Raw genomic sequence first — 13,114 nt, 5'->3', positions numbered from 1 at the left:
GCTTGTTTGAACCTGTTAATGGATGAATTGGCCGTAGCTCAGTGCTAGACTTTTGTTAAGCATCTTATGTGCATGTCTGCCATGTATTTTGTTGTCATGTTTGGGTGCTGTAGCATGTTCATCTCATTGCATTTAGATGCCTACTTGCTGTAAATTACAGACCGGTGTCATTGTTGAATCGCTTGCCATTTCCAAACCGTAACTCCGATTCCGGTGTTCTTTATATCGTTTTCAAGCAATTTCATCTTGTCTTTCCAGTGGCACACTTGGAATTCCAAGTTGAGGCCAGGTTCATGCATTTCCTGGCATATCTTGTATTTTGCATCCCACATCGCATCCCGCATAGCATATCATCTTTGCATCGTGTTGTTTGAGTTTGCACGTGGTTGATTGTATCCTTGTTGCTTGTTTGTCTTGTTTGGGTAGAGCCAGGAGACGAGTTCGCTAACGAGGAGCCCGTTGAGTTTGCTTTCGAGGATCCAGTCAACTCTGACAACTGTGCAGGCAAGATGATCATACCCTCGAAATCACTACTATCTTTGCTATGCTAGTTTGCTCGCTCTTTTGCTATGTCATTGCTTCGATGCCTACCACTTTCTTGCAAGCCTCCCAAATTGCCATGTCAAACCTCTAACCCACCATTGTCCTAGCAAACCGTTGATTGGCTATGTTACCGCTTTGCTCAGCCCCTCTTATAGCGTTGCTAGTTGCAGGTGAATATTGGAGGCCGTTCCTTGTTGGAACATCTTTTATTTACTTGTTGGGATACCATTATATTGCCTTGTTATCTTAATGCATCTATATACTTGGTAAAGGGTGGAAGGCTCGGCCTCTCGCCTAGTGTTTTGTTCCACTCTTGCCGCCCTAGTTTCCGTCATATCGGTGTTATGTTCCCGGATTTTTGCGTTCCTTACGTGGTTGGGTTATAATGGGAACCCCCTGATATTTCGCCTTGATTAAAGCTTTTCCAGCAATGCCCAACATTGGTCTTACCATTTGCCACCTAGCCTCTTTTTCCCTTGGGTTTCCGGAGCCCGAGGGTCATCTTATTTTAAACCCCCCCCCCCCCGGCCAGTGCTCCTCTGAGTGTTGGTCCAAATAGAGCCACTTGCAGCGCCACCTCGGGGAAACTTGAGGGTTCGTTTTAGTTGTACGTAGTGTTCATCTGAGTGTGCCCTGAGAAAGAGATATGTGCACCTCCTATCGGGATTTGTCGGCACATTCGGGCGGTGTTGCTGGTCTTGTTTTAACCTGTCGAAGTGTCTTGAATTACCAAGATACCGAGTCTGATCGGAACATCTTGGGAGGAGGTCTATTCCTTCGTTGACCGTGAGAGCTTGTCATGGGCTAAGTTGGGACTCCCCTGTAGGGATTGAACTTTCGAAAGCCGTGCCCGCGGTTATGGGCAGATGGGAATTTGTTAATGTCCGATTGTAGATAACTTGAACCTTAATTTAATTAAAATGAATCAACTGAGTGTGTTACCGTGATGGCCTCTTCTCGGCGGAGTCCGGGAAGTGGACACGGTGTTGGAGTAATGTTTACGCAGGTTGTTCTCTAGCTTCTCGCTCGTGCTTTGCCTCCTCTTCTCGCTCTCTTTTGCGAATAAGTTAGCCACCATACTTGCTAGTAGCTTGCTGCAGCTCCACTCATATTTTACCTTGCCTTACCTATAAGCTTGAATAGTCTTGATCGCGAGGGTGCGAGATTGTTGAGTCCCTGTGGCTCACAGATTACTATTACACCAGATGCAGGGCCTGATGATTCCGCTCCAGGAGACGCGTATGAGCTCAAGTGGGAGTTCGACGAAGACTCTCAACGATACTATGTTTCCTTTCCCGACGATCAGTAGTAGTGCCCAGTCGGGGGTGAACGGGACCGTTGTCGCATGTTGGGTTCTCTTTATTTTGGCGCCGTAGTCGGGCCATGAGTGTTTGGATGATGTAATGTTATTTATGTACCTGATTGACGTGGCGAGTGTAAGCCAACTATGTTATCTCCCCTTTTATTATTATATTACATGGGATGTTTGTGAAGATTGCCTAACTTGCGACATATGCCTTCAATGCGATTATATCTCTAAGTCATGCCTCGACACGTGGGAGCTATAGTCGCATCGAGGGTGTTATAATATGCCTTGTCTCTATAATATAGGGGAGCTTTGATCCTAGTATGTGTGTCGTGCAGTCCAAAGCACCCATCTAGTTGGCACACATCTAGGGGGAGCCCGTCTATATTCTAGAGAGGAGGGGTTTGCGGTTGCTTAATATTATTTCCCTTGTGCAAATCCCGTATTGTCATTAATCCACCAAAAAGGGGGAGATTGTAAGGGCATATTTATCCCTAAGGTGTTTTGGTGATTGATGAAAACGCGTTTGTGGACTAATCGTGTGCCTTGACTATCCCAGACATTTCATCGCCAGGCACAAGACGGTAGGGTGCCCCTCGAAGACTGCTGAAGACGGCGTCTTTTCTATGTTTCTTTTTGGTGGATTTGAGTCGTAGGAAAGCCGTACTATTAAGAGGGGGTCCGCGTCAGAAAGGTTTGGGTGGAATCATCACGTACACGTCTCCTTATTGTCCCCTCCTTTCCCTTGGAGCATCCTCCGCTTTCTCGCCGCCTTGTTTTTGGCTGCTGCGTTGGCCCGCGGTAGTACTGCTCCCAAGTGAGCGGTAGTACCATGCTACGGCGCGGTAGTACCGCAGGTGCCCACGGTAGTACCGCTCCCCTGGAGCTGCACTACCGTTGCCCACCAGGCTAGTACCGCTCCCTCGCGGTAGTAGAGGCGGATGTAATTTTTTACATCCGCGCCTACCACGGTAGTACCGCTTTCGCTCCGCGGTAGTACCGTGCTATGTTGTCAGGCAGTAGTACCGCCCCTCTGCTGTACTACTGTGTCGGGTTTTTGCTTCTTCCGTTTATTTGCGGAAGTAGGCAAGGATGTTTCCTTCCCCCTGGCTAGGGGAGTCCTGCCTTGCGGTAGTACCGCATGGGGGCGCGGTAGTACCGCGCTCGCGGAAGTACCGCCCTCAGCTCATGTGTTTCAGATCTGACCTTGCTGTTGCTGGGGTTGCGGCAGTACCACGGGCCTGTATGGTAGTACTGCATGACCGTGTAGTACCGCTTGGCAGCAAGCGGTAGTACCGCGCGGCCTTGCGGTAGTACCGTTGGCCACGGGCTGGTAGGTGGATAACGGTTGGATCTTTGTCCCTCACTATATAAGGGGTCCCCTTCTTCCTTGTTGACTCATCTCTTCCAACCCTAAACTCCATTGTTTCTCTAAGCTCCATTTTCGCCCGATCTCACTCCCTAGCCAATCAAACTTGTTGATTTGCTCGGGAGTGGTTGAGAAGGCCTCGATCCACACTTCCACCAAGAGAAATTTGATTCCCCCCACTAATCCCTTGCGGATCTTGTTACTCTTGGGTGTTTGAGCATCCTAGACGGTTGAGGTCACCGCGGAGCCATAGTCCATTGTGGTGAAGCTTCGTGGTGTCGTTGGGAGCCTCCAATTGAGTTGTGGAGATTGCCCCAACCTTGTTTGTAAAGGTTCGGTCGCCGCCTCCAAGGGCACCAATAGTGGAATCACGGCATCTCGCATTATGTGAGGGCGTGAGGAGAATACGGTGGCCCTAGTGGCTTCTTGGGGAGCATTGTGCCTCCACACCGCTCCAACGGAGACGTACTTCCTCTCAAAGGGAAGGAACTTCGGCAACACATCCTCGTCTCCACCATCTCCACTCTTGGTTATCTCGTGCCTTTACTTGTGCAAGCTTATTTGTATCATATCACTTGCTTGCTTGTGTTCCTATACTTGTTGCATCATATAGGTTGCTCACCTAGTTGCATATCTAGACAACCTACTTTGATGCAAAGTTTAAATTGTTAAAGAAAAGCTAAAAATTGTTAGTTGCCTATTCACCCCCCCCCCTCTAGTCAACCATATCGATCCTTTCATAATCAGTGGCTATTTTTCAATAGACCAGCATGTGAAAAAGTTGGCAACTACATTGCATTCTACATGGCAACTACTATCTTCATGGTAGTGCAAATAAGACAGTTAGATAATCCACTTGTTAAAAATCTCGTTGGTGTATATCTTGCTCATCTGCATCTCCATTGCTAAATATGTTAGCAATTTAGGCTGCTTGAGCGCAGTGTTTTCTTCTTGATGTAGCTCAGATCCCAGTATTTTCTGTTGCAAAGTTGTGTATTGCTTGGCAAACTATAGCAATGAGTTGCCAGGGCTCAGGTACCGCTTCAAAACAGCATTGAACCCCTCGCTGTGCTGAGTAGTCTACAGAAATGGAAAGAAGCACTGCATGAAGTAGGCCGGCACCCAGTACATTCGCTTCTCCCACAGGCTAGTAAGTGTCTCGTTGTCTTGGACTTGGTATGTTTCAATCATAGCCGTCCAGCTCCGTTCAAACTCCTCCACCGTCAAGCTGTGGTCCACGCACAACTTGAATGCCTTGTGTAGCTCTGGACGGTCAACAAAGAATGGTCCTAGCATCTCCTCAACCTTCTTAATAATATGCCACATGTAGTGCATGTGCACTGCCAACGGAAGACCTCCTCTATGTCTGCACGCATGCTAAAATCCTGGTATGTTATTATGTTCATCGGAGCAAGTCCACCCATGCACTCCAAGAAGGTTTTGAACAGCCAAGTGTAACCATCCGTATCTTCGTTCCGAACGAGTCCGCAACCAAACTGCAATGACTGATAGTGGTTATTTATTCCTATGAATGGAGCGCATGGCATGTTGTACATATTAGTGAGATATGTCGCGTCGAATGAAATGCAATCACGGAAATGTTTGTAGGCTATTCTTGCAGAACCATCCACCCAATACATGTTTCTGACACGGTCCTCATCGTCCAATCTTATCCTGTAGGCTATTGTGTCTTCTATGTCAGCCAACCTGCTCTCTCTATGGTACTTTGCCTTTAGGCTTGTGAGATCTGCTGGTATGTAGGGCATGCCTCTCAGACTACCATCTCCGTTGTGGATCAGGGACAGTATTTGGACCATTCTTGATGGACCGATGTTACAATCATGTAGCAACTTTATGAATTTCTTCTCGAGGGGGCTGAATCCTCTATGGGCGCTCAGAAATTTTACCGGGTCAAACTTCTTTATGAGTTCGTGGTTGTGTTCGTTGAAATATTCGGTGACCACCCACCATGCTCCATTTGCGTTTAGCTTACACCGGACAGGACATTCTATCTTGAGAACGATGCCTCTCTTTCGTTCGGGCACGACGGGAACAACACCTTTACCCTTCTTGTTCCTGCGTGCCTTGTAGCACCTTATCTCACGTCTGCTGTACTCGTTAGTTTTTTTATTTTCCTATGGTATTCGGTGTTCACCGCAAACCCATGGAACATTGCATATCTCTGGTAGTATTCCTTGGCATCTTCAAACGAACCAAATCTCTGCCCAACATATGGTGGTTGAGGTATCATGATTTCTGATTGCCCGTCTTCTTCCTCCCCTTGCGCTTCATCATCAGTTTCATCATTCACTTCAGTATTAGCGGCTGTTTCATCTGCTTGAGTGTTGCTTGTGCTGGTGTGCACAGGTGTTCTTGTCGTCATTGCTGCAACGATTGCCAGTTCTGACACTGATTCTACATTGTTTGTGGCAGCATTGGTGACTTGCTCATGGAACACTCCCTCTGTGTGCTCCGAGGTTCCCGCAGTAGATGTCCCCGCGCCATTGTTGATTGTAGTTGAAGCTCCTGCAAAAAAACAGGTACGTGTGTAAGCAGTATTGCCTGAATGGCAGGTTTATCGTAACAGAATATAGCAACTGCGCCTTATTTGGCATGCTATCATTCATATAGCAAGCCATGGCATCTGCATCTGGCCATGCATGGCAACTGCAGTTTTTCAGCCATGGCAGCTACAGTTCAACAAACATGGCAGCTATTGTTGCCAAGACATGGCAACCAGCGTCTTTAACATCAAAACTTGCATTCTAGGTACGAGCCCACTAGGCAAATGGAGTTAATCATGAATGGCATACACACATAGACACTAGTTGACAAATCCTGAAGACCATAGACGACTATTGCACGTATCCACTTGGTACCATTTTGTTGTTTGCCACCACCACCGTGACAAATCCACTTTCCCCCATGCTTTTCCACAAAAGCAAAATGCACTATTGTTTTGTTGGTTCACATTTTTTACCTTGTTGTGCCACATGTGCTAATCAAAGCTGGTCTGTTACTTCAATTTGCTATGCTCTATATACAATAGCGATGGCCTGCAATGGTGAAGCTTGCCACGATACCTTTTCTGTTGTTGTTCCTCCATAACAACCTACGATCATGAGCAGTTGTTCAATGCATGGCAACCGTAGTTTCTACAACATGGCACATGTAGTGGTTCAACCATGGCAAGCAAATTTTGTTCACACTTTGGCATGCATGGTTGTTTAGACATGGCAACTATCAATGTCAAAACCAGCCGATCTCGGGTAGGGGGGTCCCGAACTGTACGTATGAGGATCGAAGGTAACAGGAGACAAGGGACACGATGTTTATCCAGGTTCGGGCCCTCTTAATGGAGGTAATACCCTACTTCCTGCTTGATTCACTTTGATGAGTATAGGGGTTACAAGAGTTGATCTACCTCGAGATCATAATGGCTAAACCCTAGATGTCTAGCCTATATGATTTATGATTGCCTCTACGGACTAAACCCTCCGGTTTATATAGACACCGGAGGGGCCTAGGGTTGTACAAAGTCGGTTTACATAGAAAGGAAACTTCGTATCCAAACGTCAAAGCTTGCCATCCACACAAAGGAGAGTCCCATTCGGACACGGGGGAAGGCCTTCTATCTTGTATTTTCACGGCCCATCAGTCCGGCCCATGTCACATAACCCGGACGCCTGGGGACCCCCTAATCCAGAACTCCCTCAGTAGCCCCTGAACCAGGCTTCAATGACGATGTGTCCGATGTGAAGATTGTCTTCGGCCTTGCAAGGCGGTTCCTCTTTCGAATACTCCAAAGCAGCTAAACAAAAGAACTATATACGGCTCTGTACAATAGTTACAACCCTGAACCACAAGGGTGAAATACTTAAACAAAATAAGTCATGTCTACTGACAGCTTTTTCGGTGAGACGTTATGTTCTGGCCTTATTATTATTTTGAACCGTTTTTTAGCCTCCCGCTTCGCGTTTCAAGGCGCGGTCTTCATTGACACATCTTGTCAAAGCAGAGACCGTGTCCCCTTATTGAGGGATTCTTATCAATACGGGTTTGGGTAATCCAACTGTGTCGTTTGCATGACCTCTTGGGAATAAGCGAGTTTTAAGGCTCATCGGGGGGCGCTTGATATTCACTGCCTTTATAAGAGGATAAGAACCCGCCTTATTACCTCACGCCTTCTTCCTCCTCTGCCCTTCCATCCTCGAGCTCCAGTGCCCAAGTTTCGATCTTTTTCGTCGCCACCAAACACTCCAGCCATGTCCGGATCTGGCTCATAGGGCAAGTGGATGGCTTCCTTTGTCATGGAGAGGAACGTCAAGGAACTCCGGGAAGCGGGGTACTTAGCCGTAGACATCTCCCACCAGCTCCTTGCCAAAAAGCATATCATCCCCACTCCGGAGCCTAATGAGAGGGTAGTGTTCATCCCTCACTTTCTCTGCGGACTAAGGTTTCCCCTCCACCCTTTCGTCTGCGGGCTCATGTTCTATTGCGGGCAAGATTTCCACGATCTAGCCCCAAATTCCTTCCTACATATTTTGGCGCTCATCATCGTGTGCGAGGCACTCCTCCGCATCCCCCCCCACTTCGGCCTATGGATTAAAGTCTTCAACATGAAGCCAAAGGTGGTTGACAGAGAGCACGCAGACTGTGGAGGCACCATGGTGAGCAAGCTCCCGAATGTCACCTGGCCAAAAGGGGCATTTGTGGAGACCATCAAGATATGGCAGCAGGAGTGGTTCTACATCACTGAACCCCGCGGTGCCAACTAGGCAGGCACTCCTGAGTTCAGATCCGGACCCCCGATGCGGGTTGCATCGTGGATAAACAAGGATCTAGATTGGGCGTCGTCCAATGAGGTGATGATGCTACAGAAGCGCATCAAGAATATAATGGAGAAGAAAACCAGCCTTGCTGATGTGGTCCAGGTGCTGCTTTTTCGCCGGATTCTCCCCTGCCGGCGCCGGACTCTCCACATGTGGGAGTTCAATCCGGCTAGCCCTCAGAACCTGCAGCGATTCTTCGGCATGACGCACAAAGAGATCTGGAAGTTGCTCTTCAAGGCCCAGAAGTTGTGGCCGAAGCCGACCAAAGACATCGGCTTCGACCGTGCTCATCCGGCCACTCCCATAAGTTTTCGGATTTCCGAACCATAATTTCAAATTGAAAATCCAAAGGGGTATACTGAGACTTCCATTCTTTCTTCAGGGCTGGACAAAGAAGGCGGAGCGGATCCGATGCCCGGCTCCGCTGCCCGAAGATCCAGCTATTCCTCTTCTGACAAAGATGCTGGTCCCGACGCCGTACCAGACGCCGGAGAAGAAGGCCAAGAAGAAGGGCAAGGGGGGCTAGAGGCGGCCTTCGCCGAAAAGGTACTTCAGATGCTGCGTCCGAGGATACCGAAGCTCTCTCCTCCCACGAGGGGGTGAAGAAGAAGAGGAGAAGGAGGAGAGCAATTCTCCCCTTAAGGGGGGGAAGCAGAAAAGGGCGGCTTCTGGGGACCTAGAGGCGGAGGCGTCCAAGAAGTGGAAGATCTCCCTTTCGGACGATTCGGAATCGGACGCCGAAGCCAACCCCGAGTGGCACCCCAGGCTGAAGCCCCTGGCCGAATCGTAAGTATCCAAGGACATTGTACATATATCCAGTTTTGTGTTTTATTGGTTTAACACGTTGAATTGTGTGATGTAGTCCGGCTCGCGATCTCCCCCAATGATCATCGTCTTCTGGGAATTCGCTGGGGCCAAACATGATTGAGAGCGAGACGCCTCTGCAGGCCTCCCCGCCCATTGCCACGGACAACACTGAAGTGTTGTCCCAAAGAACCTCTCCAGGACATGGAGAGGTGAGGGAGGCCGTCAAGACGGCGCCAGAGGGTAATACCTCAGCTGCCGAAAACATGGGGGAACCGACCCCCATGGAGACTAGTGGCGGGGTCCATGCCCAATTCGACCCCCAACCGAATATTATTCCAGAGATCCGCACGGCTCTGGAATAAAGTGAACAGCCTCCTTTGAAAGAAGGGGGCGCGTCGACTCCACCGGCAACCTCTGTCAACCAAGAGGCGCCGGACATTCTGGTGGAAGCGCTTCAACGCGCTTCCATTGTGGAGGAACACCGTACCCTTATGGGTACGGTGGTTGAAAAGGTTCGGTCCGCTAAAAACGGATTGAATGAAGCCTATACCAGCCTACTAACAGGCTTTGAGGTATGTGAAGTAATATTTTTTAGTTGCTTTGCATATGCAAAAAATATGCCTATGTATAGATAGTAGCCCCTGAGACTCTGTTCGGCTTTTGCAAAGGAGGGCCGAACAGAGGATCGACTAGTATTGGCAGGAGATAACATATGTGTCTATTTTAATAAACAGGCTTCGCTATTAGAGGCAACCGCATAGGTTGTCGAAGTGTCCAAACTTAAGCAGAGGTTGGAGCGTGCCGATGAAGAGCTCATCCGCACTAATAAGCGGTTTGAGGAAGAGCAAGGTATGCGGTACCTATACATACCCGGAATGATATGAGCTTTGATTAGTTATCTTGCTGAGTTTTATGGTTATACTCATACTGAATGCATCTATGGTCGAATCCCTCAAGAGCGCACTGGCCGAGGCCAAAAAGGAGGTGGAGGAGGAACGAGCCACCCGCCAAAAACATGAAGCGAGGTTGGATGAAGTCCAACAAGAGCTCAAGGATGCCATAAGCAAATGTGAGTCCTTGGAGCTCAAGGTTTCGGATCAAGACGCCGAACTTGCTAAGGCCCTCCAAAGCGCGAAGGAGGCCTGGGTTGAAGCCCAAGGCGCCTGCCGAGAGACTCAAGAGGCAAGGTAGATAGTGGCGGGTAAGGCCTTTAATATTCAGAGAAAATTTGTAAGGAGAAGATACATATTACTGACTCGGGTTTGGAGTTCTCCAGGAGCGTTTGCGGATCTGCCCAGGAGTGTTGCTGACGCTGCGGAGTTCTTTCGAGCCGAGGAGGGAAGCTCAACGGAGAAGTTGTTCTGGTCACAGTACCTTGTGCTAGAGCATCCAGTGCCCCTCAGTGATCAGCTGAAGCAGTTGACTGAACTGCATAGGGTGGCCGGACTGGCCATGAAGGATGTTATAGTCTGTCTTTGGCCAGCCGAGCCCATACCCAACAGCTACTTCGGACTAATGAAGCGGCTAATCAATGCCTGCCCCAGGCTTGACGCCATAAAGCAGTCGGTCTGTATCGAAGGTGCCCAGATGGCCTTTGCCCGTGTCAAGGTACAGTGGGCGAAATTGAATGCCACCAAGCTTGCAACAGAGGGACCACCCGCGGGCAAGGAGCACCGCACGCCGGAGCGGTATTTTGATGAAGTCCTGGAAGGATCCCGCATTGTAGAGGGCCAGTGTTCGAAGGATATTATTTTTGAATGAATGTATCCGGGCTGCCCGAACTTTGTATTATGAAACAAGACTTTTATATAATATGTTTGCTTGTTTTTATTTCAGATTATTTTCCTCATGTGCGGTATTTTGCTGTATCTGAAAGTTTGCCAGTCGTCGGCTTCATCCCCCTCGTAGATACTACGGGGGTGTTTAGAATAACATGTAATCACTCTTGACCCAACGTCTTGGTCTGTGAAGGAGGTGATTTACATAGCAAACCAGGCAATCAGACTATGCGGCTTTAGTACCTTCACTTAGCCATAGGAGTTTGACGGGGGGTTAAGTACTAGCCCCTGGTGCGCGTGCGGCTTTCCGAACTGGGATGCCTTAGGCACGCGACCGAGCCGAAGTTGGTCCTTCGTATAATACGGAAAAAATTTGCAAAAGATTTATATTAAGTCACTGGATAGCTGACCAGCTCTCGCTGCATCATGACAGTTAGTTTTCGGCTTTCTCTACTGAGGTGTTTGACCGGACGAGCCAAAAACACAATCGCAGTAGTTCTCCCTTTACTACCCTAGCCGAACTGGCAGAACGTAAGGTAGTAACCATAGGAGCCGGGCAACCCAACTATTAACAAAAGACATGATTCGGAGCCGATGCATATAATGCTATATTCGGGATGCCGAAGTGTACTATAAAAGTGTTCGGACTTGTTTTTTGAAAAATATGTTTTGGCTGGGTAGAGCCCCTGGCGATTTAAGTCGTGCCGAGGTGTATATGACAATCGGACGAAAAGAGGGAATACAGATTAGGAGATGAGCCAAGACCGAATAGGTTGGGTGAAAAATTGTTTCCATTATAGTCTGATTGATACGTCAAGACATATTTTTATAGAGGATGACATAGGCCTCGAGGCTATTTTACATGCCGAGAACAAGGGAAAGTTGTATACAGGTCCTAAAGAGAGGAAGAGGATCTTGAAGATCCTTTGGACACTCTGCCGCACGTCTGCGCTGCGTTTTGTCTTGATGTGTGATCCTTTGAGAGGGTGGACGGTCAAGTACACTTAAGGGGCCTGGAAAAGGGCCCTTGGTACCATCGAAAGGTGATGTTGGTTGTAAAGAACCTGGAAAAATAAAAATAGGAAAAAGAAAGGAAGAATATGAGGGTCCAGGTAGGATCGAGCCGTATTGTGGACTTTAATATGCCTCTGTCCTTGCCCATGGTATCTTTAGTGCGTAGTTATGTACGCGCGGTACATATGCTGCAATCCAGTTGGGGCTGTGACGGAGGCTGAATTGCTAATCTAGCTCTTGATGAGTCGGACTGTCATTCTACAGGGTAGACCGGACTCGTTTGACAGTGTCCGGTGGCTTGACTGTCGATGTAGTATTCGGCCTGATAAGGCTACCCTGTATTTCAACTGTGAGGGTCGCAGTTTGCTCCTCGGTATGGAGGGAGTGCTCCATGTTTCCATTGACTGTTATAACACCCCGTGGTCCAGGCATCTTGAGCTTTAGATAAGCATAGTGCGGAACCGCATTGAAGCGGGAGAACACGGTTCATCCGAGCAGTGCATGATAGCCACTGTGGAAAGGGACGATGTCGAAGATCAAGTCTTCGCTTCGGAAATTATCCAGTGAGCCGAAGGCTACCTCCCGCGTTATGGACCCTATGCAACAGGCCCCTACGTCGGGTATCACTCCTTTGAAGGTGGTTTTGGTGGGCTTGATTCTTGACGGATCAATGCCCATTTTGCGGACAGTGTCCTGATAAAGTAGGTTAAGGCTGCTATCGCCGTCCATAAGGACTCGGGTATGATGGAATCCGTCGATAATTGGATAGAGGACCAATGTTGTCGAACCTCCATGACGGATACTGGTCCGATGGTCTCTGCAATCAAAAGTGATCGGACAGGCTGACCAGGGGTTGAATTTTGGGGCGACTGGCTCTATGGCATAGACGTCCCTTAATGCGCCTTGCGCTCCCGCTTGGGGATGTGAGTGACGTATATCATATTCACCATTTTGACTTCGGGGGGAAACTTCTTCTGTCCCCTGTGTTCGGTGGGCGAGGCTCTTCATCGTCGTCCTCGCTAGGCGTCCCTTTCCCCTTATGCCCGTTGTTTAGCTTACCGGCCTGTTTAAATACCCAACAATTTCTGTTGGTATGATTGGCAGGCTTGTCGGGGGTGCCATGAATCTGGCAAGGCCGGTCTAGTATTCGGTTAAGATTGGATGGACCATCCTTGTTTCCTTTAAATGGCTTCTTCTGCTGACCGGGTTTAGGGCCACTGAATCCGGCGTTAACCGTTGTGTCTTCGATATCCTCGTTGTTGCTTCGACGCTTGTGCTTGTTGCGTCGTGGCTTGCCGTTTCCATCTCTGGCCTTGGAGGTGCCAGGGTCGCTGGTGTTGTTGCTTCTACGAGCAAGCCAGCCGTCTTCTCCCGCACAAAAGCGGGTCATGAGTGCGGTGAGGGCTGCCATAGACTTTGGCTTTTCTTGGCCGAGGTGTCGGGCGAGCCACTTGTCATGGACGCT

This window comes from Triticum dicoccoides, chromosome 4A (assembly GCF_002162155.2).
Source record: "Triticum dicoccoides isolate Atlit2015 ecotype Zavitan chromosome 4A, WEW_v2.0, whole genome shotgun sequence".
Taxonomy (NCBI): Eukaryota; Viridiplantae; Streptophyta; class Magnoliopsida; order Poales; family Poaceae; genus Triticum; species Triticum dicoccoides.
Note: the sequence above shows the minus strand (reverse complement) of the source record.